The sequence below is a fragment of the Bubalus kerabau genome, chromosome 12 (assembly GCF_029407905.1).
Source record: "Bubalus kerabau isolate K-KA32 ecotype Philippines breed swamp buffalo chromosome 12, PCC_UOA_SB_1v2, whole genome shotgun sequence".
In the NCBI taxonomy this organism is placed as follows: domain Eukaryota; kingdom Metazoa; phylum Chordata; class Mammalia; order Artiodactyla; family Bovidae; genus Bubalus; species Bubalus kerabau.
In genome coordinates this window covers 2372018-2395543 of record NC_073635.1, presented here as the reverse complement: position 1 = coordinate 2395543, position 23526 = coordinate 2372018, and the positions used below count along the sequence as shown (strand labels likewise).

The 23526-nt window shown below is 40.2% G+C and overlaps 1 protein-coding gene across 1 annotated transcript in view; it reads left to right on the top strand.

Annotated features, from left to right (window-relative positions):
* The window catches only part of TDRD3 (tudor domain containing 3), a 215916-nt gene extending 212620 nt beyond the window's left edge, over positions 1 to 3296 (top strand). Inside the window, exon 14 of the mRNA XM_055541922.1 lies at positions 3024 to 3296. The gene's annotated coding sequence lies outside the window, so the exon portion shown is untranslated. The remainder of the gene's footprint in view (positions 1 to 3023) is intronic.
* The last annotated feature ends 20230 nt before the right edge of the window (positions 3297 to 23526 follow it).

The following is a 23526-nucleotide window of genomic DNA, read 5'->3' as shown; positions in this document are numbered from 1 at the left end:
GGATTATACTTTTTGTTTTTTCACACAACTGAATATATTATTTTCTTCTTCAGTGAAAAGATACTTTATTATTTCCTCATTCCTAGTTTCCATTTAACTTCAGTCATTTAAAAACAAGGTATATATTGTATCCAACCATTTGACTTGACTTCCAGCAAATATAAACATGAACTTTTTATCACTTTTTTTTTAAGTTCATAGTTGTCTTTCTTTTTATGTTTTGAGTACTTTGCTAGATGATGAATCCCATAGTAGCTGCTCAGTAAGTGTTTTCTTAAGTCAGTATATTTTGATAAAGTTGTTTATGTGTAATTTACATATTCTTCTATTGCCCTAAGGAGTTTTTTTACAAGTCTCCTACACCAGCCCCCAACCCCTACACATTCATATACTTCCCCAGAGGTGCAAAGGGAGTTGGATTCTGCTTGAGGCTGGTACTAAGACAATCAGTGATTAGCAAAAGCAGGAGATACCTGGGAGTTAGGACTCAGTGAGAGGAGCAGGTCTCAAGAGAGCAATATGGGAAATAGGCCTAGGTCTGAGAAAAAATGGTGGCAAGTTAGATCCAAGCCCTGAGGGAGGAGAGGGCCCAAACCTCTATTATCTGGACTTGTCATTATTACAGACAACTTAGAAGTAAGAGCAGTTGTGGATAGGGTGTCCATAGTTCTTTAACCAGTGAAAGGGACCAAATTATGTGCCTTTGAAAAGGTTTCTGGCATGATTGGTGTCCTAGAAATTAGATACCAGTTAGTAGGGGCAGGATTTAGAGAGTTTTGGTTTTTTTTTTTTTTTTTAGTAGAGTTGATTTAGTTTTCTTTCACAATACTTAGGCCACTTGATGCGAGGAACTGACTCATTTGAAAATACCCTGATGCTGGGAAAGATTGAAGGCAGGAGAAGAAAGGGACGACAGAGGATGAGATGGTTGGATGGCATCACCGACTCTATGGACATGAGTTTGAGTAAACTCTGAGAGTTGGCGATGGCTTGCTACAGTCCATGGGGTCACACAGAGTCAGACACAACTGAGCAACTGAACTGAATTGATTTAGTTTTACAGATGCATTTTAAAGCTTCACTTTCATGGTGGGGTAGAGTCCTCTGAAGATAATCTAAAAATTGAGGAAGATTTGAAGAAGGGAAGAGGCAGTAGCTACAAGAGAATGTGTGAACCAAGACAGCATTACTGGTGGTGGCAGAAGAGTATCACTTTAGACTCCTTAAGAGTTTGACCTTGATGTGTTCAGTGCTATCATGAACTTCTGAATAAGAATGATATGATCAAAATTAAGCTTAAGAAAGACTGCTGTTGGATATAGGATGGATTAAGCACCAGAAGGAAAAGAATCTAGGAAGCTATTGCTTTGCTCTAGCTGAAGAGTTGGAGAAGGCAATGGCAACCCACTCTGGTAAAATCCCATGGACGGAGGAGCCTGGTAGGCTGCAGTCTGTGGGGTCTCTAGGAGTCGGACACAACTGAGCGACTTCACTTTCACTTTTCACTTTCATGCATTGGAGAAGGAAATGGCAACCCACTCCAGTGTTCTTGCCTGGAGAATCCCAGGGACAGGGGAGCCTGGTGGGCTGCTGTCTCTGGGGTCGAACAGAGTAGGACACAACTGAAGCGACATAGCAGTAGCAGCAGCAGCTTGAAGAGCTTCGGGTTTCACTGTGAAAATAGAGAAATGGCAGACCTGTGTAGACTTTGTTTGACACATCAGAGGAGATTCCCTACTGCCATGGAGGTTAAGGCTCAGTATGTAGAGTGGTTTAGTGAATGGTGACTCAGTTTAAATTTCACTTCTAGTTTCTTTGATGAAAGAATAGTCTTCATAGTTTTACATATTAACCAAAACCTTGAAGCTGATCACTAAGCATAGTTGTTCTTTAGTTGTCCAACTCTTTTGTGACCCCGTAGACTGTAGCCCTCAAGGCACCTCTGTCCGTGAGATTCTGGAGTGGTTTGCCACTTCCCTCTCCAGGGGATCTTCCTGACCAAGGGATTGAACCCATGTCTCCTGCATTGCAGGTGGATTCTTTAGTGCTGAGCCACCAGGGAAGCCCCTTTGAAACCAATAGCGAAGCATACATTACTGTATAAATATCATGACCTTATTTATTTTCCAAGGTCCAGGTTTTAACACCATTTTTAGCTAGTAGAAGATGTATTTTTAGATGGCTTTCCGTTTGTTTGTGTGTGTGTTTTTTTTTTTTTTAAGACAATCTAGAGCAGCATCCTTGTGCAAAATTTTTCAAATCAAGGTCAGGGAAGTGATCACTATAAAGATAGATGTTATAGAACCCCATGAAGCCAGCAGGAGAGGCATCATGTGAGGATAATAGTACCCAAATCTCTAGTTTCTAATCAGGAGACTATTTACTTCAGAGGACTTATGAGCCGTTTGAATGCAGCCATGGGAACACTTCCCATCCCTGCCCACCCAGTTTCTTTCCTCCATGAAGCCGAAACAGGACTGGAGCAAATAGGGCCTCTCGCACCACCTCTTTCAGCCTTCTCTGTTGTTGTCACCCACAGCGTTTCTGCTAGAGTGGCATCTGATAAAGGTGGGGAGCAGGCAAGGGAGGCAACAGGCTTAGGTAAATTACCTGAGAGACTGAACCAGCTCAGAGGGGTTCATAGGGGAAATGGAGGTGGGTAGGATGGGGGTAAGATGCGATTCAGTGGCAGATTGCATCTTTTTTAGGTCACCCTCTGTTAAACTCTGCTCAGTTAATCCAGATTCCTGAAGCAACATGCTAGCAATAGAGGGACTAACAGTGACAGAGATGTACTTTAAAAATCTCTAGAAGGAAAAATTATTTTTTAAAGACTTTGCTTTTTGTTTATGTACTGATTTATAGAAATTACGTTTATAAATTAGCAGTGTCCAGTTTGCTCTGCTTGTGATCTATTGATATTTGTATAAACACTTCACAGTTACAGGTAGGTTTCAGCAGTGTGTGTATGAAGAAATTAAGTTGAGGTGCCAATTTCACTCTCTTCTTCTCTTCTTAAATAGAGTCTTTATGAAGAAAGGAGCTGTTGACTGAATCATCCTGGTCAGAACCTGTTGATAGACCTCCTGCTTTCCCTTCGGAGTAAGATGCAGACATGGTGGATATTATTATTTGGAGAACTAAAAGGCAGATTTTAGGGGGAAAAAAATTCAACCCACATAAAGAATGGGGAAAAAATACAAAGTTAAATAAAGCAACTTTTACAAGGAGAAGAATTTTTTCTTCTGCCATCAATAAAACCAATGCACTATTAAATACATTGTTTTGCTATATGTTTTATTTGCTGAATGTTATTTTTCTTGTTCATCTGGTATTAACCCCATACTAATTGCCTTCTGTAGAATGGCAATTACAGCATACTGAAGCTCCACTGTAATTGCAGAATAAACTGATTGACACAGTTTGCCACATTTCTCAACAAAACAACCTGAAGCCAAATAGCAGTTCTTAGTATGGTTACACTGCAAAATTTGACAGCAGAAAAATATTCAGAACTCTGATATGTTGTTTTAGCAGTCTGTTAATCTAATTCAATCAAAAAAACAGGCATTCCCTTGCTTATAAAATGTGCAGTGGATCTTTTAAGATGCATCTGGTTGCAGATAACAGAAAACCCAGCTCTAACTGGTTAAATACTAAAGTGCTAGCTTATTTCACTTATTAGAAGCACATTAAGTTTCCGTTGGTTTAATTCACTGACTCAGAGTTGTCATGAAAGATCCTGATCCTTATTCTTTTCATCTCATTTCTGCTTTCTGTGACATAAGCTTCATTCTTCAGCTCCATATGATCCCAGGATGGCTACAGCTTCCTGAGCTGTTCAGTGCAGAGATGGGGTTGGGGTCCCTTCCAGAAGTGCACTCAGAAGAGAAAAAAAGCTATCCCTCTTAGGCTGCATTTAGCTGTGTTGTGTGACTTTTCAGCCTTTGAACCAGAAACTTCAGCAAGGGTCTGTGGGTGAGTTTAGGCCTGATTCAAGTGGGGGCAATCTGCTTTCCTAAAAATATATTCAATCTGAGGCAGAGGATATATATGTGAAAGTCAGGGTACTTGCCAAAATGAAAGTGAGAGGGATTGGCAGAAGCAACCAGAATCTTCATTCAGTTTAGTTCAGTTCAATTCAGTTGCTCAGTCGTGTCCAACTCTTTGCGACCCCATGAATCGCAGCACGCCAGGCCTCCCTGTCCATCACCAACTCCCGGAGTTCACTCAGACTCACATCCATTGAGTCAGTGATGCCATCCAGCCATCTCATCCTCTGTTGTCCCCTTCTCCTCCTGCCCCCAATCCCTCCCAGCATCAGAGTCTTTTCCAATGAGTCAACTCTTCACATGAGGTGGCCAAAGTACTGGAGTTTCAGCTTTAGCCTCATTCCTTCCAAAGAAATCCCAGGGCTGATCTCCTTCAGAATGGTTGGATCTCCTTGCAGAGAACCAATATTTCTGAGCTATAGGTTCTTAATAGGACAAAAATAATAGCCCCATAGTCTCAGTCTTATGAAGTCAGAAGTGAGTGGTTAAAATATAAGGAGAAAGAGGGATGAAGGAAGGGAGGGGAAAACAGAATTCTCTGGTTAAAATAATTGACAAAAATTAGTACTTTGCTTTGATAGAGAAGGTGTTGGGCATTTTCTCAGGGCCTATTAACTCTAAGTTTTGTTTATTTGTTAGCCCACAGTCAATTGTTTGTTTCTACAGTATCTTAATAAGTGAAATAGTACAGGTGAGAAAAACATGGCTGATAGTATGGGGTTTTTGTTTCTTATTTTTTTTAACCATCCCTATGCTTCATAACAAGAAGTGGAGTGGCCTGGGCATTGTTTGCTTTCTTAAAGAAGATCTCCAAGTAATTCTAATGCATATCCTGGGTTGAAAACCAGAGGAAGGGCCATGTTTGACCACTAATAAGTTAGCCAGTAAAAGAAAAGGCAGAAGAATGTAAACCGAGGTCTGAGGGTAGCTTAAAGGACTGATTCTCTCTACTTTCTTGTTGGTAGATGAGGACAGTAGTCCCTAGGACAGTGCTAAGCATAGAAGAGTCTCTAAAGTGGATGGCGCTAGTGTTGCCTAGTGATTGTCATGGTAACAATCCCTGAGGATAGTTCTGTGCGATAGATAGTATGTGACATATATGATTTGACCTGAAGGCATCAAGGAAAAGTTTAGGTTGGAAGGCAAATGAGACCAATCTATCTGCCCTGGAGGCTCCTGGAGCACTGAAGGTGACAGCAAGATGTACTTGACCAAGTAAAAACTAAGCTCCACCATGACTTTCTGTTACTAAGGGCAGCTGTAGGCCTAGATGTGCAATAATTAATTACTAGCTTGGTGAAGTTCTTCTAAGAACATGGTGGTATTTTTCATTCGTTATCTTTGTCATCTTCACAACTCTAGGGCTTCCCCCTTTTCCTTTCTTACTCTTTGTTTTGGTTTTGGTTTGGTTTTTGTTATGGTTATATTCTGTCAAGTTAATCAGCCCCTTAGGTTTGTTTCACAGTGTGTCATCGCCATGACGTGTGGCGTTCATTTGCATTGTTTGCTCCCAGTTCCATGGCAGAGCCGTCCCTTCCCCTTTCGTGGCCTCTTCCTCTCCCCCACCTCACTCCTGCTCCTTCCTTTTCTCTCTTCCTCTTGTTTCAAACCTTACTTTTTGTTGACTTTTCCTGTTTATACTCTTAGCTCAAGTTCTTAGAGTTTTTTTCCTTTCAAAAAGTGGTTCTATTTATAATTCAAAAAGTATTCAGTAAATATGTACAGAGTACTAACTGTGTTCTAGGTGCTATGCTGTAAATAAGACCAGCATGATCTCAAATCTCCCCAAGCTCTAGGTGTAGCTCCTTTTATCAGTTTATTTCAGTATCTAATTTATTATCCTCTTCATGTTCCTTTTCTTTATTATCAACTTCCTTTCTTAAATGTATTTCATTGACTTTTGCTAGACTTCTAATAATTATCAATTTTTAGTCTTAATATTTTACCTTCAATTCTGCTTTGCAAAATGTTAATTTTAAAAATGTTTTTCACCCCTGAGCCGTGGACATTTGTTTCTGAAGAAAGTCCTCGAGATACAGGGAAGCACCTGAAGTTGTCTCCAAACTTTGGCCACTTCTCCAGAGCAGATCTCCAGAGCAGACCTGACATGAAGGTCAGTTAGCACTGATAACCACTTTTCCCCACCGTATGCCCTCTCCACTTATTAAGATTCTACAGAAATAACTGTGGCCTAACTGAAGAAAACTGAGAGGAAACAGGCTCCAAGAGATTCCTAAGAAGCACTCCTTCAGAGCAAAGTAGTAAATTTTGTCAGTTGTTTTGGCCAAAGGATTCCCTCCTCCCTCCGTCCAACATTTCCTCCCTCCTTCACTCTTTCTTTTCTTCTCTCTCTTTCTTTCTTTTCACTTCTAGCTTCACAGGACTAAGAGTGAAGACACTGTTTCTGTCACATTAAATGGTTTGTCATTCACTGGACCATCCAGGTTTAGGCCATGATGACAACCCCTGCCCCACTCCCTGGCATTATGTGATTCTCTACTATTTTTATATAGATTCATTTCTCAAAGGCCTTTATTTGTGACTCTACTCATCATGGCTAACCCCACTGCCCACAAGGAGTAAACATGGATGGAGCAAAGAAGAAAAATATGACTGACGGGTGCTAAGAGGGGTGCTTCCACCATGACCAGGCTGGAGCGGCCATCAGACTTCCCAGCACTGACCTGTCACTGGAACGTACAGGAAAACAAGACCTTGCCCCATGTTTGAGCAAGCTGGGGTGTCAGTGCATGATGTAGAGGACCTTTAGTAGGCCCTGTCTGTAGTCCCATTTTTGGTAGATAGATAAATTATGCTATTTTTCAAAAGTAAAAAGTGTGTAAAAATTTCATCACTCTTTTCTAACTCACGTTTTATCTTTCCAAAGCAACTGAAAAGATGGTAATATTTACTAAGATGAAAAACACTGCAATTAACCAGGTTTTGTGTTAGGGGGAAGAAATCTTACTATCATCCTAGCTTTGTCACCTGGATAACTATACGGGTAGTTTAATATGTGGAAGTCACATTTATTTATGTGTTTTTTCAAAATATCAAAAAATTCTTGAGGTGAAATGCTATAGAAAGTTATCTTCAATAAAATAGCAAACTTTGGGCATGTGATGCAAAGAAAAGACCCTTATGATTCCTTAGAAAAAGACCCTGATGCTGGGAAAGATTGAAGGCAGGAGGAGAAGGGGACCACAGATGATAGCTTATGGTGAATGACATCAGATTCATGCTCTCTGCATAAGATTCCGCTTCAGGACCAGGGACCAGGCTTGATCACTCAAGACCTCTTGTGTAGCAGAGTTTTATTAAAGTGAACAAGGGACAGAGAAAGCTTCTGACGTAGACATCAGAAGGGGACTGAGAATGCCCACTCGCTAGTGTTAGCAAGGGAGCTGTATACGTTTTCAATTAGTTATTACAGGAAATCAAAAGAATGTCTCAAGGTTGTCAAGATCTTACTAGACCCACTCCCACGATTTACGTTTGAAAATAACAGGATTAGTCAGAAGGTTCTCAAGAAGGAGAAACATGTCCTCAAGCAGGATACATTGTAATATAATCCTTAGTACAGAGTTTAAGCTGAGTTGTTTTGTCATGTAATTATCAGCTCTGGGCTTAAATAAAAAAGTTTGTCCTTCTTGAGAACCCAAGACCTCTATCTACTCCTTGAGAGCCCCAGACCCCATTCTCCTCAGGGACAACGGACTTCTTATCAACCTGTCTAGGAATTGACTTTCTCACAGAGGATGAGATGGTTGGATGGCATCACTGACTCGATGGACATGAGTTTGAACAAGCTCCAGGAGTTGGTGATAGACAGGGAAGCCTGGCGTGCTGCAGTCCATGGGGTGGCAAAGAGACACAACACGATTGACTGAACTGAGCTGAAGATAGCATAATATGCTTGCATAAAGGATAAGACAGGGCCAGAGACATCAGAAATGATTTTATAGAAATAGGAAAGAGGACACATCTATGGTTAAAATTGTAGAAACCTTGAATTTGGTGAATCAGTTCAGTTCAGTCACTCAGTCGTGTCCGACTCTTTGCAACCCCATGAATCGCGGCATGCCGGGCCTCCCTGTCCATCACCAACTCCCAGAGTTCATCCAAACTCATGGACTGATTGGATCTCCTTGCAGTCCAAGGGACTCTCAAGAGTCTTCTCCAACACCACAGTTCAAAAACATCAATTCTTCAGCGCTCAGCTTTCTTCACAGTCCAACTCTCACATCCATACATGACCACTGGAAAAACCATAGCCTTGACTAGATGGACATTTGTTGGCAAAGTAATATCTCTGCTTTTTAATATTCTATCTAGGTTGGTCATAACTAGTAGTTTACATAAAATACCAGACCACCTGGCCTGCCTCCTGAGAAATCTGTATACAGGTCAGGAAGCAATAGTTAGAACTGGACATAGAACAAAAGACTGGTTTCAAATCAGGAAAGGAGTACGTCAAGGCTGTATATTGTCACCCTGCTTATTAAACTTATATGCAGAGTACATCATGAGAAACGCTGGGCTGGAAGAAACACAAGCTGGAATCAAGATTGCTGGGACAAATATCAATAACCTCAGATATGCAGATGACATCACCCTTATGGCTGAAAGTGAAGAAGAACTAAAGAGCTTCTTGATGAAAGTAAAAGGAGCATGAAAAAGTTGGCTTAAAACTTAACGCTAAGAAAACCAAGATCGCAGCATCTGGTCCCATCACTTCATAGAGAATAGATGGGGAAACAGTGGAAACAGTGAAAGACTGGTTTTTTGGGCTGCAAAATCACAGCAGATGGTGACACTAGCCATAAAATTAAAAGACACTTTCTCCTTGGAAGAAAAGTTATGACCAACCTAGACAGCATATTAAAAAGCAGAGATGTTATTTTGCCAACAAAGGTCCGTCTAGTCAAAGCTATGGTTTTTCCAGGAGTCATGTATGGATGTGAGAGTTGGAGTATAAAGGAAGCTGAGCACCAAAGAATTGATGCTTTTGAACTGTGGTGTTGGCAAAGACTCTTGAGAGTCCCTTGGACTGCAAGGAGATCCAACCAGTCCATTCTGAAGGAGATCAGCGCTAGGATTTCCTTGGAAGGAATGATGCTAAAGCTGAAACCCCAATACTTTGGCCACCTCATGCGAAGAGTTGACTCATTGGAAAAGACTCTGATGCTGGGAGGGATTGGGGGCAGGAGGAGAAGGGGACAACAGAGGATGAGATGGTTGGATGGCATCATCAACTCGACGGACATGAGTCTGAGTATACTCTGGGAGTTGGTGATGGACAGGGAGACCTGGTCTGCTGCAGTCCATGGGATTGCAAAGAGTTGGGCATGACTACAACTGAACTGACTGCCTTATATACAATTGGAAGTAGATTGTACAATCAAGAGGAGCAGGTGTTCAGCCTGAGGAATAGATTCCATATGCTGAGATAGGTCCTTCTCTCTGGGATTCAAACATACTCAGGACTGTCTGTTGTTTAGTGCCAGTGAGTGCCTGGCAGACAGCAGGTGGGTAGCAGCACAGGGCTAGTTCCAAGAAAGATGTGGACAGGAAGAAGGTCACACAGCACCCACAGGGTCCAACACTGGGAGAAATGAAGGGCTTGAGTCAGGCACAAGATACAGACTTGAATCAGGCACAAGAACTCAATCTTCTAGGATCCCCCTGTTGCCACGTTTGACAATCAGTGCATAGAGAGGGCCTGACATATTACTTAAAATAAGGTCACTAATAAAGGTTTCAAGGTGATGGTCATAAAGATGGTCAAAGAACGAGGAATAAGAAGGGATATACAAGTGACAAATATAAAGAATTTAAACAGAATTGAAGATACAACACCTGAAATAAAAAATGCACTGCGGAAAAATCAACAGTAGATTAGATGGTATAGAGGAATGGCTCAATGAACTGGAAAAGTAGTAACAATTACCCAAGCTTAAAAAAAAAAAAAAAAAGAATTTTTTAAAATAAGGGAAGTAGAGTGTCAGAAGAAGATGGCAGGAGAGTAAGACGAAGATGGCCAGTCTCCCCACAAATACAAAAACTTATCAAGATATGGAACAGCTCCTATAAAGCAACCTCTTAAATGACAGCAGAAGACCCCAGGCTTCCAAAGAAGCAAGCTAAACTCCCTGGAATGAGGTAGGAGAAAAGATAAAGACATTAAAAAAGTACACGCACACTAGAGAGAACTTCAGGACAGGAGCTTGTGCCCCAAAGAAGGGAGAGTGTTGTGAAGTTCATGCACTGGGAAATCCTTCACAGGCAGGAACAAGGGGAAGCTGCAGAACCTCAGAGAGCCATGCAAATCGGGGGCCCAAAAGGCAAAATACAGAGAGGGCTGCACTTCTCAGCCCATGAACAGCTCACAAGTCTTAGCCCTGCTAAGAGGGTTGGAGCAGGGAGCTGAGAGATATACACACAAGTCTCTGCTGAGCAGAAGGCGGACTCTGTACCAAGAGAAGCACACAGGAGCCTCCACCAAACAGGGTGGGCTAGGGGAACCAAGAGACCCACATAGAAGCCTCCAGCTAGCAAGCTATGGCCTGCAGCTTAGGGTGAGACCATGGGGTGGAGGCTCTGGGAAAGACCCCAGGGAGATGTAGGGGGCTGGCAACAGTGAGGATGTGCTGAGGGGCTATTTTGACGTGGCTGTGGAAATAGATGTGTCTATCACTGCCAAAGCTGAGAGGGCTGCCCAAAGCCATACTGAACCTATAGACACCCCAAACAAAACCTACTGGACACTGCATTGCCTTCAGAGAGACAGGATCCAGCTCCATTGACCAGAGCACAGGCACAAGTCCCCCTAATGAGGAAACCATCACAAAACACTAGACCAACCCCACTCACAGAGGGCAGACACCAAAACTAAGAACTGTGATCTAGGACCTGGAGAAACTTTTTCTTTTTTAAATCACACTTTTTATCCCCCCTATATACCTTTGTATTGGCTTTTTGCAATGCTGTGGAGTTTTCCTTTTTTTTTCTCTCTCTCTCTCTCTCTCTCTTTTGTAAAACTTTCTTTAAAGATTGTTTTTCTTCCTTTCCTTGTGACTTTTAAAATTTTGTTTTTGTTCTGCTTGACTGTTTTTCTTATTGTTCTTTCCCTACTGTTTGTGTTCTTAGTTGCTCAGTCGTGTATGACTCTTTGCAACCCCATGGACTGTAGGCTGCCAGGCTCCTCTGTCCATGGAATTCTCCAGGAAAGAATACTGGAGTGGGTTGCCATGCAGCTTCTCCAGGGGGATCTTCCCAACCCAGGGGTTGAACGCAGGTCTCCCATATTATAGGTGGATTCTTTACCATCTGGGCTCAGATGGTAAAGAATTCCTTAATATATATAAATCTTTTTTACAAACGTCTGTTTACCTTTGCTTTTCTGTTTTTTTTTTTTTCTTCTTCTTCTTCTTTTCTCCTACTTTTTTCACCATATATGTTAGTTTATTATATTTTCTTTGCTATATTCCACAGATGGAACTCTGCTCTGGCTCAGTTTTCTGGTCTGTAAAGCCTGGGAAAAGGACACCTCAAATGGAGTAAGTTACGGGAGGTGGGGGGTGGAATGAAAAGACAGAGAAATATACCACAAATGAAGGAACAAAGTAGAAAATCACTAAGCCAAATAAACGAAGAGGAAATTACGTGATAAAGAATTCAGAATAATGATAGTAAAGATGTTCCAAAGCCTTGAAAATAGAATAGAGAAAATGCAAGAACCAATTAACACAGTTAATGAAATTAACAAGAACATGCTGCTGCTGCTGCTGCTAAGTCGCTTCAGTTGTATCCGACTCTGTGCAACCCCATAGACGGCAGCCCACTAGGTTCCTCTCTCCCTGGGATTCTCCAGGCAAGAATACTGGAGTGGGCTGCCATTTCCTTCTCCAATGCATGAAAGTAAAAAGTGAAAATGAAGTTGCTCAGTTGTGCCTGACTCTTAGCGGCCCCATGGACTGCAGCCTACCAGGCTCCTCCGTCCATGGGATTTTCCAGGCAAGAGTACTGGAGTGGGTTGCCAGAGATGAATAACACAATACTGAAATTAAAAACTCTCTAGAAGGAACCCATAGTAGAATAACTGAGGCAGAAGAATGGATAAATGAACTGTAAGACAGAATGATGGAAATAACTGCTGAAGAGCAGAATAAAGGAAAAAAGAATGAAAAGAATTAAGGTTAGCCTCAGAGACCTCTGGGACAATATTAAATGCAGCAACATATGAGTTATAGGTGTCCCAGAGGAAGAAGAGAAAAAGAAAGGCACTGAGACAGTTTTTGAAGAGATCATAGTTGAAAACATCCCCAACATGGGAAAGGAAATAATCAAGTCCAAGAAGCTCAAAGAGTTCCATACAGGATAAATTCAAGGAGAAACATGTTCAGACACATACTAATCAAGCTAACAGAGATTAAACACAAGGAAAGAATATTAAAAGCAGCAAGGGAAAAGCAACAAGTAACACACATAGGAAAACCCATACAATTAACAGCTGATCTTTCAGTAGAAATTCTGCAGGCCAGAAGAGAATGGCAGGATATATTTAAAGTACTGAAAGAAAAAAAAAAAAAAAACGTACAACCAAGATTACTCTACCCAGCAAGGATCTCATTCAAAATTGATGGACAAATCAAAAGATTTACAGACACACAAAAGTTAAGAGAATTTAGCACCACCAAACCAGTTTTGCAGCAAATACTAAAAGGAGTTATAAAGGCAGTAAACACAAGAGAAAGTAAAGACCTACAAAAACCCAAAACAATTAAGAAAATGCCAATAGGAAATATATATCAAAAATTACTTTCAATGTAAATGGATTAAATGCTCCAACCAAAGGCACAGACAGGCTGAATTGGATAAAAAACAAGATCTATATATATGCTGTCTACTAAGAGACCCACTTCAGACCTAGAGACATATACAGACTGAAAGTAATAGGGTGGAAAAAGATATTCCATGCAAATGGAAATCAAAAGAAAGTCCGAGTGGCAATTCTCATTTCAGACAAAACAGACTTTAAAATAAATAATATTACAAGAGATAAAGACACTACATAATAATCAAGGGATTAAGCCAAGAAGAAGATATAACAATTGTAAATATGTATACACCCAACACAGGATCACCTCAATACATAAAGCAAATAATAACAGACATAAAATGGGAGATTGCCACTATCACAATATTAGGGGACTTCAACACCCCACGTACACCAATGGACAGATCATCAAAACAGAAAATCAATAAGGAAACACAACTTAAATGAAACATTAGACCAAATGGACTTAATTGATATCTTCAGGACTTTCCATTCACATGCAAAAGAATACACTTTCTTCTCAAGTGCATATGGAGCATTCTCCAGGATAGACCACATCTGGGGTCACAAATCAAGCCTTAGTAAATTTAAGAAAATTTAAATTGTATCAAACATCTTCTCTGACCACAGTGCTATGAGACTGGATATCAATTACAGGGGGAAAAAAACTGCAAAAAACACAAACACATGGAGATTAAACAATATATTTCTAAGTAATGAAGATGTTACTGAATAAATAAGGTAAATCAAAAGATCCCAATAAAACAAATGACAATGAAAATACTATGACCCAAAACCTATGGCATGCAGCAAAAGCAGTTCTAAGAGGGAAGTTTATAGCAATACAATCCTACCTCAAGAAACAAGAAAACCATCAAACAGACAACCTGACTGTACATCTAAAGCATCTGGAAAAAGAAAACAAAACAAAACAAAACAACAACAACAACAACAACAACAAAACATAGTAGAAGGAAAGAAAAGTCAGAGCAGAAATAAATGAAAAGGAAATGAAGGAAACAATGAAGATGCATAAAACTAAAAGCTGGTTCTTTGAGAAGATAAACAAAATTGACAAACTATTAGCCAGACTCATCAAGAAAAAGTAGGAGAAAAATGAAATCGACAAAATTAGAAATGAAATAGAGGTTACAACAGAAATACAAAGGATCATAAGAGACTATTACAAACAACTCTATGCTAATAAAATGGACAACCTAGAGGAAATGGACAGATTCTTAGAAAAGTTCAACCTTCCAAGACCGTGGTGATTTAGTTGCTAAGTCATGTCTGACTCTTGCAACTCCATGGACAATAGCCTAAAAGACTCCTCTGTCCATGGGATTCTTGAGGCAAGAATCCTGGAATGGGTTGCCATTTTCTTCTCCAGGGGATCTTCCTGACCCAGGGATTGAACCTGGGCTTCCTGCATTGCAAGCAGATTCTTTACCAGCTGAGCTACGAGGGAAGCCCAATTATGAATAAGCCAGTTACAGACACTGAAATAAAAGCTCTGATTAAAAAAAATTTCCCTAAAAACAAAAGCCCAGGGCCAGATGGCTTCAAAGGTGTATTCTATCAAATTTAGAGAAGAGCTAATGCTTGTCCTTCTGAAACTCTTCCAAACAATTTCAGAGAAGGTACACTTCCAAAGTCATTCTATGAGGCCACAATCACCATGATATCAAAACCAGACAAAGATATCATGAAAAAAAAAAAAATTACAGACCAATATCACTGATGAACATAGATGCAAAAATTCTCAACAAAATTCTATCAAACAGAATTCAAGAACACTTCAAAAATATCATACCGTGGTCAACTTGGGTTTATCAAAGGGTTGCAAGGATTCTTCAATATATGCAGTTCAATCAATGTGATACACCATATTAACAAGTTGAAGGATAAAAAGCATATGATAACTTCAAAAGATGCATGAAAGCCTTTTGATAAAGTTCAGCATCCGTTTATGATAAAAACTCTTTAAAAATGGGCATAGAAGGACCCTACTTTAACATAATACAGGCCATATACAACAGACACACAGCAAACATTATTTTCAATGGTGAAAAACTGAAAACATTCCCTCTAATATGAGGAACAAGACAAGGGTGCCCATTCTCACCACTATTATTCAACATAGTTTTGCAAGTCCTAGCTACAGCAATCAGAAGAGAAAGAAATAGAAGGAATCCAGATTGGAAAGGAAGAAGTAAAATTTTCACTATTTGCAGATGACATGATACTGTACACAGAAAACCCTAAAGAAACTATCAGAAAGTTACTAGAACTAATCAGTGAATTTAGTAAAGTCAGGCAGGATACAAAATCAATACACAGAAAGCACTTTCATTCCTTTATACTAATAATGAAAAGTCGGAGAAATTAAGGAATCAATCCCATTTACCACTGCAACACAAAGAATAAAAATACCTAGGAATAAATTTACCTAGGAGACAAAAGAGCTGTATACAGAAAACAATAAGACACTGATGAAAGAAATCAAAGATGACATAAACAGATGGGATAGTTTATGATCCTGGGTTGGAAGAATAAATATTGTGAAAATGACTGTACTACCAAACACAATCTACAGATGCAATGCAATCCCTATCAAATTACCAATGGCATTTTTCACAGAACTAGAACAAAAAATTTCACAGTTAGTATGGAAACGCAAAAGACTCCAAGTAGCCAAAGAAATCTTGAGAAAGAAGAATGGAGCTGCAGGAATCAATTTACCTAATTTAAGATTATACTACAAAGCTACAGTCATCAAGACAGTATGGTACTGGCACAAAAACACAACTATAGACCAATGGAACAAGGTAGAAAGCCCAGAGATAAACCCACGCGCCTATGCACATCTTATCTTTGAGAAAGGAGGCAAGAAAGAGTCTCTTCAATAAGTAGTGCTAGGAGAACTTGACAGCTACATGTAAAAGTATGAAATTAGAACACTTCTTAACACCACACATAAAGATAAACTCAAAATGGATTAAAGACCTAAGTGTAATACCAGAAACTATAAAACTCTTAGAGGAGCACATAGGCAGAACACTCGATGACATAACCATAATAAGATCCTCTATGACCCACCTCCTAGAATAATGGAAATAAAAACAAAAATACATATGTGGGATCTAATTATACTCGAAAGCTTTTGCACAGCAAAGGAAACTAAAACAAGGTGAAAAGACAACCGTTAGAATGGGAGACACACACACACACACAGAAGTCGCTCAGTCGTGTCCGACTCTTTGTGACCCCGTGGATTGTAGCCCACCAGTCTCCTCGGTCCATGGGATTTTCCAGGCATGAATACTGGAGTGGGTTGCCGTTTCCTTCTCCAAGAATGGGAGAAAATAATAGCAAATAAAACAACTGACAAAGGATTGATTTCCAAAATATACAAGCAGTTCATATGACTCAATACTAGAAAAAGAAACAACAAAATCAAAAAGTGCGCAATAGACCCAAACAGACATTCTTCAAAGAAGACATATGGATGGCTAATAAACACATAAAGATATGTTCAACATCACTCGTTATCAGAGCAATGCAAATCAAAACTACAGTGAGATATCACATCATACCAGTCAGAATGGCCATCATCAAAAATCCACAAACAAGTGCTGGAGACGGTGTGGAGAAAAGGGAACACTCTTGTATTGCTGGTGGGAATGTAAATTGATACAGCCACTATGGAAGACAGTATGGAGATTCCTTTAAAAACTAGGAATAAAACCATCATACAACACAGCAATACCACTTCTAGGCATATACCCTGAAGAAACCAAAATTGAAAAAGGCACATGTACCCCAATGTTCTTTGCAGCACTATTCAAAATAGCTTGGACATGAAAGCAACATAGGTGTCCATCGACTGTTGAATAGATAAAGAACCTATGGTACATATATATGATGGAATAATACCCAGACATTAAAAGAAATGCATTTGAGACAGTTCTAATGAAGGAGATGAACCTAGAGCCTATTATAGAGAATGAAGTGAGTCAAAAAGAGAAAAACAAATATAGTATATTAACACATATATGTGAAATCTAGAAAATGGTACTGTTGAACCCATCCACAGCATAGAACATGTAAATAGATAACCAATGGAGATTTGCTGTATTACTTGGGGAAATTAGACTGGGGATCTGTAATAACCTAGTTGGGTGGAAAAGGGCAAGAGGTGGGAGGGAGAGTCAAGAAGGAGGGGACACATGTACACCTATGGTTTATTCATGTTGATGTATGACAAAGCAAACCAACGTTGTAAAGATATCATCAATCACTTTAAAAATAAATATATTTTTTAAAAGTGTAGAAGTAAAACTGACAAATATGTCAGAACAATTAAATTCCAACAGTGTTCAAAATTTTAGACAAATATTCACAACCAATTTCTCTTGCATATATACATCAAAAAAGACTCAAATAGGTGGGAAAGAATAAATTTTTGAATCAGTTTAACATCACCAAAAAAAAAAAAAAAATGAGGGAAGTTTGACTTCTAGGGCAACATCAAGTGTAGTAACATTCACATTATAAGGGATGGACAAATACAGCCTGCTCATGGAATGGAGGAATTAATACTGTTAAAATGACCATACTACTCAAGGCAATCTACAGATTCAGCGCAGTCTTTGTCAAAATACCAATGACATTTCTCACAGAACTAGAACAAATAATTCTAAAATTTTTATGAAAACACAAAAGATCTCAGTAGTCAAAACAATATTCAGAAACAAGAACAAAGCTAGAGATATCCCACTTCTTGATTTCAAACTATACATAAAGCTATTCCAATCAAAACAGTATGGAACTGACACATAACAGGCATACAGATCAATGCAACAGAATAGAGAGCCCAGAGATTAACACACATCTGTGACAAGAGAGGCAAGAGTATGCATTTGGTAAGACAGCTTCATCAACAAATGGTGTTGAGAAAACTAGATAGCTACATGCAGAAGAATCAAAATGGACTACTTTCTCATGCTGTATATAAAAAAAAAAGAAATGAATTAAAAATAAATGAATGGGTTAAAGACTTAAGTATGGAGAAGGCAATGGCACCCCACTCCAGTACTCCTGCCTGAAAAATCCCACGGACAGAGAAGCCTGGTGGGCTGCAGGGTCGGACAAAACTGAGCGACTTCACTTTCACTTTTCACTTTCATGCATTGGAGAAGTAAATGGCAACCCACTCCAGTGTTCTTGCCTGGAGAATCCCAGGGATGGGGGAGCCTGTTGGGCTGCCATCTATGGGGTTGCACAGAGTTGGACACGACTGAAGTGACTTAGCAGCAGCAGCAGCAGCATGATACCTTAAACCATATAAAACTTGTGGATGAAAACAGGCAATACATTCTTTGATGTGTGTGTGTATATATATATGTGTGTATATATATATATATATATATATATATATATATGTGTGTGTGTGTGTGTGTGTGTATATATATATATATAAAACAATTTAGGAATTTTCTTTGGATTTGTCTTCTCAGGCAAGGGGAAAAAAGCAAAAATAAACAAGTGGGACTACATCAAACTAAAGAGTTTTTGCATGGGACTTCTCTGGTGGTCCAATGACAAGCCACATGATGAGACCAAAACAATAAATAAAAACTTAAAAAACAAATAAAGAGCTTTTGCACAGTGAAGGAAACTGTCAATAAAATGAGAAACTATCTTCTACTGAATAGGAGAAGATATTTGCAAGTGATATATATATATATATATATATATATATATATATATATATATATATAGAGTTAAGGTGGGGGGCGGTCCTAAGATGGCAGAGGAATAGGATGGGGAGACCACTTTCTCCCTCACAAATTCATCAAAAGAACATTCGAACGCTGAGTAAATTCCACAAAACAACTTCTGAATGCCGGCAGAAGACATCAGGCACCTAGAAAGCAGCCCATTGTCTTTGAAAGGAGGTAGGAAAAAACATAAAAGACAAAGAGAGAGACAAAAGAGGTAGGGACAGAGATCTGGCCTGGGAAGGGAGTCTTAAAAAAGAGAGAAGTTTCCAAACACCAGGAAACACTCTCAATGGCGAGTCTGTAGTGAGCCTTGGAACCTCAGAGGGCAACATAACTGGGAGGAAAAATAAATAATTAAAATCCACAGATTACATGCCCAATGGTAACTCCCAGTGGAGAAGCAGCACAGATACCTGCATCCGCCACTAGCAAGAGGACACTGGGCAGGGAGGCACGGGCTGCATTGCTTAGAGTAAGGACTGGGCCTGAATGCCCCAAGGGCAATCTGAGGGAACTAACTTGAGATAGCAAACCAGACTGTGGGATACCTACCCCATGAAAAGCCCTAACCTAAGACACCACCAGGCCCACTCACAGAATAAAGTACTGACTAGAGCTACTCGAAAAGCCCTAACCTAAGACACTGCCAGGCCCGTTCACAGAACAAAGGACTGAGCAGAAATAGCCGGCTGCCAACTGGCCCATCCCCCAGTGGAGACAGGCAGGTGAGGGCAGCCAGAGCCAGAAGGGGGCAATTGCAGCCCCAGAAAGGCATCATCTACCAAACTGCAAGCAGCCTTCATTGCTAACCAAGACTTCTTGGGATTCTGGATGGTTGACATCCACCTGAGAAGGTGTGCCAGTTGTACACCCAGAAAACTGAGCGGCAGGGACAGGGGAGGCGATAAGTCACAGCAACCGTGCTTGCCAAACACCTGGTCACCTGAGCTGCTTGGACCTGGAAAGGGCGCAAAACACAGGCCCAACCGAGTCTGTGCCTTTGTGGAGTACTCGAGTATGTGAACCTGAGCGGCTTAGACCTGGGAAGTGCATACAACCCAGGGTTGGCCTCAGACAGTTCCTGGCAGAGCAACCTAGAGCCTAAGCAGTGTAGACAGGGAAAGCACACTTGCCGTGAGTGGGGGCAAACCCAGTGTGGCCGAGATACTGGGAGCACTCCCCACAGACGCCAGTGCTATTTGTTTACAGCGTTCCTCCCTCCCCACAGCACGACAGAGCAAGTGAGCCTAAAAAAGTGCCCAGCACCGCCCCCCTGTGTCAGGGTGGAAATTAGACACTGAAGAGGCCAGCAAACAGAAGAAGCTAAAACAGAGGGAACCACCTTGGAAGTGACAGGTGCAACAGATTAAAACCCTGTAGTTAACACTGACCACATATCAAGGAACTATCTGAAAGTGAAGTATAGACGGAGAAGTCTTGAGGCTACTGTAAGAATAAGACTGAAAACCAGAGGCAGGAGGCTTAAGTCCAAATCCTGAGAACACCAGATAACTCCTGACTCCAGGGAACATTAATCGATAGGAGCTCAACAAATGCCTCCATACCTACACTGAAACCAAGCACCACCCAAGGGCCAACAAGTTCCAGAGCAAGACATACTACACAAATTCTCCAGCAACACAGGAACATAGCCCTGAGATTCAATATACAGGCTGCCTAAAGTCACTCCAAACCCACTGACATCTTATAACTCATTACTGGACACTTCATTCATTGCACTCCAGAGAGAAGAAATCCAGCTCCACCCACCAGAACACCGAACAAGCTTCCCTATCCAGGAAACCTTGACGAGCCACCTGTCCAAACCCACCCACAGTGAGGAAACTCCACAATAAAGAGAACTCCACAAACTGCCAGAATACAGAAAGGCCACCCCAAACACAACAATCTAAACAAGATGAAAAGGCAGAGGAATACCCAGCAGGTAAAGGAACAGGATAAATGCCCACCAAACTAAACAAGAGGAAGAGATAGGAAATCTACCTGATAAAGAATTCCAAATAGCGATAGTGAAAATGATCCAAAATCTTGAAAACAAAAGGGTTACAGATAAATAGCCTGGAGACAAGGATCGAAAAGATGCAAGAAAGGTTTAACAAGGACCTAGAAGAAATAAAAAAGAGTCAATATATAATGAATAATGCAATAAATGAGATCAAAAACACTCTGGAGGGAACCAACAGTAGAATAACAGACACAGAAGATAGGATAAGTGAGGTAGAAGGTATAATGGTAGCAATAAATTAAACAGAGAGGGAAAAAGAAAAATGAATAAAAAGAAATGACAATCTCAGAGACCTCTGGGACAATGTTAAATGCCCCAACATTCGAATCATAGGTGTCCCAGAATAAGAAGACAAAAAGAAAGACCACAAGAAAATACTTGAGGAGATAATAGTTGAAAACCTCCCTAAAATGGGGAAGGAAATAGCCAATCACCCAAGTCCAAGAAACCCAGAGAGTCCCAAACAGGATAAACCCAAGGTGAAACACCCCAAGACACATATTAATCCAATTAACAAAGATGAAACACAAAGCACAAATATTAAAAGCAGCAAGGGAAAAACAACAAATAACACACAAGGGGATTCCCATAAGGATTACAGCTGATCTTTCAATAGAAACTCTTCAGGCCAGGAGGGGATGGAAGGACATACTTAAAGTGATGAAAGAAAATAACCTACAACCCAGATTACTGTACCCAGCAAGGATCTCATTCAAATATGAAGGAGAAATCAAAAGCTTTACAGACAAGCAAAAGCTGAGAGAATTCAGCACCACCAAACTAGTTCTCTGCTGCTGCTAAGTCGCTTCAGTCGTGTCCAACTCTGTGCAACCCCATAGATGGCAGCCCACCAGGCTCCCCCATCCCTGGGATTCTCCAGGCAAGAACACTGGAGTGGGTTGCCATTTCCTTCTCCAATGCATGAAAGTGAAGTCCCTCAGTCGTGTCTGACCCTTAGCGACCCCATGGACTGCAGACCACCAGGCTCCTCCATCCGTGGGATTTTCCAGGCAAGAGTGCTGGAGTGGTGTGCCATTGCCTTCTCCGAACTAGCTCTCTAACAAATGCTAAAGAATCTTCTTTAGACAGGAAACACTAAAAGGGTGTATAAACTTGAACCCAAAACAACAAAGTAAATGGCAATGGGATCATACTTATCAATAATTACCTTAAATGTAAGTGGGTTGAATGCCCCAACCAAAAGACAAAGACTGGCTGAATGGATACAAAAACAAAACCCCTATATATGTTGTCTACAAGAGACCCACCTCAAAACAAGGGACACATACAGACTGAAAGTGAAGGGCTGGAAAAAGATATTCCATGCAAATAGAGACCAAAAGAAAGCAGGAGTAGCAATACTCAACAAAGGCTGTGAAAAGAGACAAAGGACACTACATAATGATCAAAGGATCAATCCAAGAAGAATATATAACAATTATCAATATATATGCATCCAACATAGGAGTACCACAATATGTAAGACAAATGCTAACAAGTATGAAAGGGGAAATTAACAATAACACAATAATAGTGGGAGACTTTAATACCCCACTCACACCTATGGATAGATCAACTAAACAGAAAATTAACAAGGAAACACAAACTTTAAATGATACAATAGACCAGTTAGACCTAATTGATATCTATAGGAAATTTCACTCCCAAACAATGAATTTCACCTTTTTCTCAAGTGCACAGGGAACCTTCTCCAGGATAGATCCCATCCTGGGCCATAAATCTAGCCTTGGTAAATTCAAAAAAAATTGAAATCATTCCAAGCATCTTTTCTGACCACAATGCAGTAAGATTAGATCTCAACTACGGGAGAAAACTGTTAAAAATTCCAACATATGGAGGCTGAACAACACGCTGCTGAATACCAACAAATCACAGAAGAATTCAAAAAATAAATCAAAATATGCATAGAAACAAATGAAAATGAAAACACAACAACCCAAAACCTGTGGGGCACTGTAAAAGCAGTTCTAAGGAAAAGGTTTGTAGCAATACAGGCATATCTCAAGAAACAAGAAACAAGTCAAATAAATAACCTAACTCTACACCTAAAGCAACTAGAAAAGGAAGAAATGAAGAACCCCAGTGTTAGTAGAAGGAAAGAAATCTTAAAAATTAGGGCAGAAATAAATGCAAAAGAAACAAAAGAGACCATAGCAAAAATCAACAAAGCCAAAAGCTGATTCTTTGAGAGGATAAATAAAACTGACAAACCATTAGCCAGACCCATCAAGAAACAAAGGGAGAAAAATCTAATCAATAAAATTAAAAATGAAAATGGAGAGATCACAACAGACAACTGACACTGATGTATAGAACAGTCTTATGGACTCTGTGGGAGAGGGAGAGGGTGGGAAGATTTGGGAGAATGGCATTGAGACATGTAAAATATCATGTATGAAACGAGTTGCCAGTCCAGGTTTGATGCACGATACTGGATGCTTGGGGCTGGTGCACTGGGACGACCCAGAGGGATGGTATGGGGAGGGAGGAGGGAGGAGGGTTCAGGATGGGGAACACATGTATACCTGTGGCGGATTCATTTTGATATTTGGCAAAACTAATACAATTATGTAAAGTTTAAAAATAAAATTAAAAAAAAAAAAGAAACGCAAAGGATTATAAGAGACTACTATTAGCAACTACATGCCAATAAAATGGACAACTTGGAAGAAATGGACAAATTCTTGGAAAAGTTCGATTTTCCAAAACTGGACCAGGAAGAAATAGAAAGTCTTAACAGACCCATCACAAGCATGGAAATTGAAAGTGTAATCAGAAATCTTCCAGCAAACAAAAGCCCAG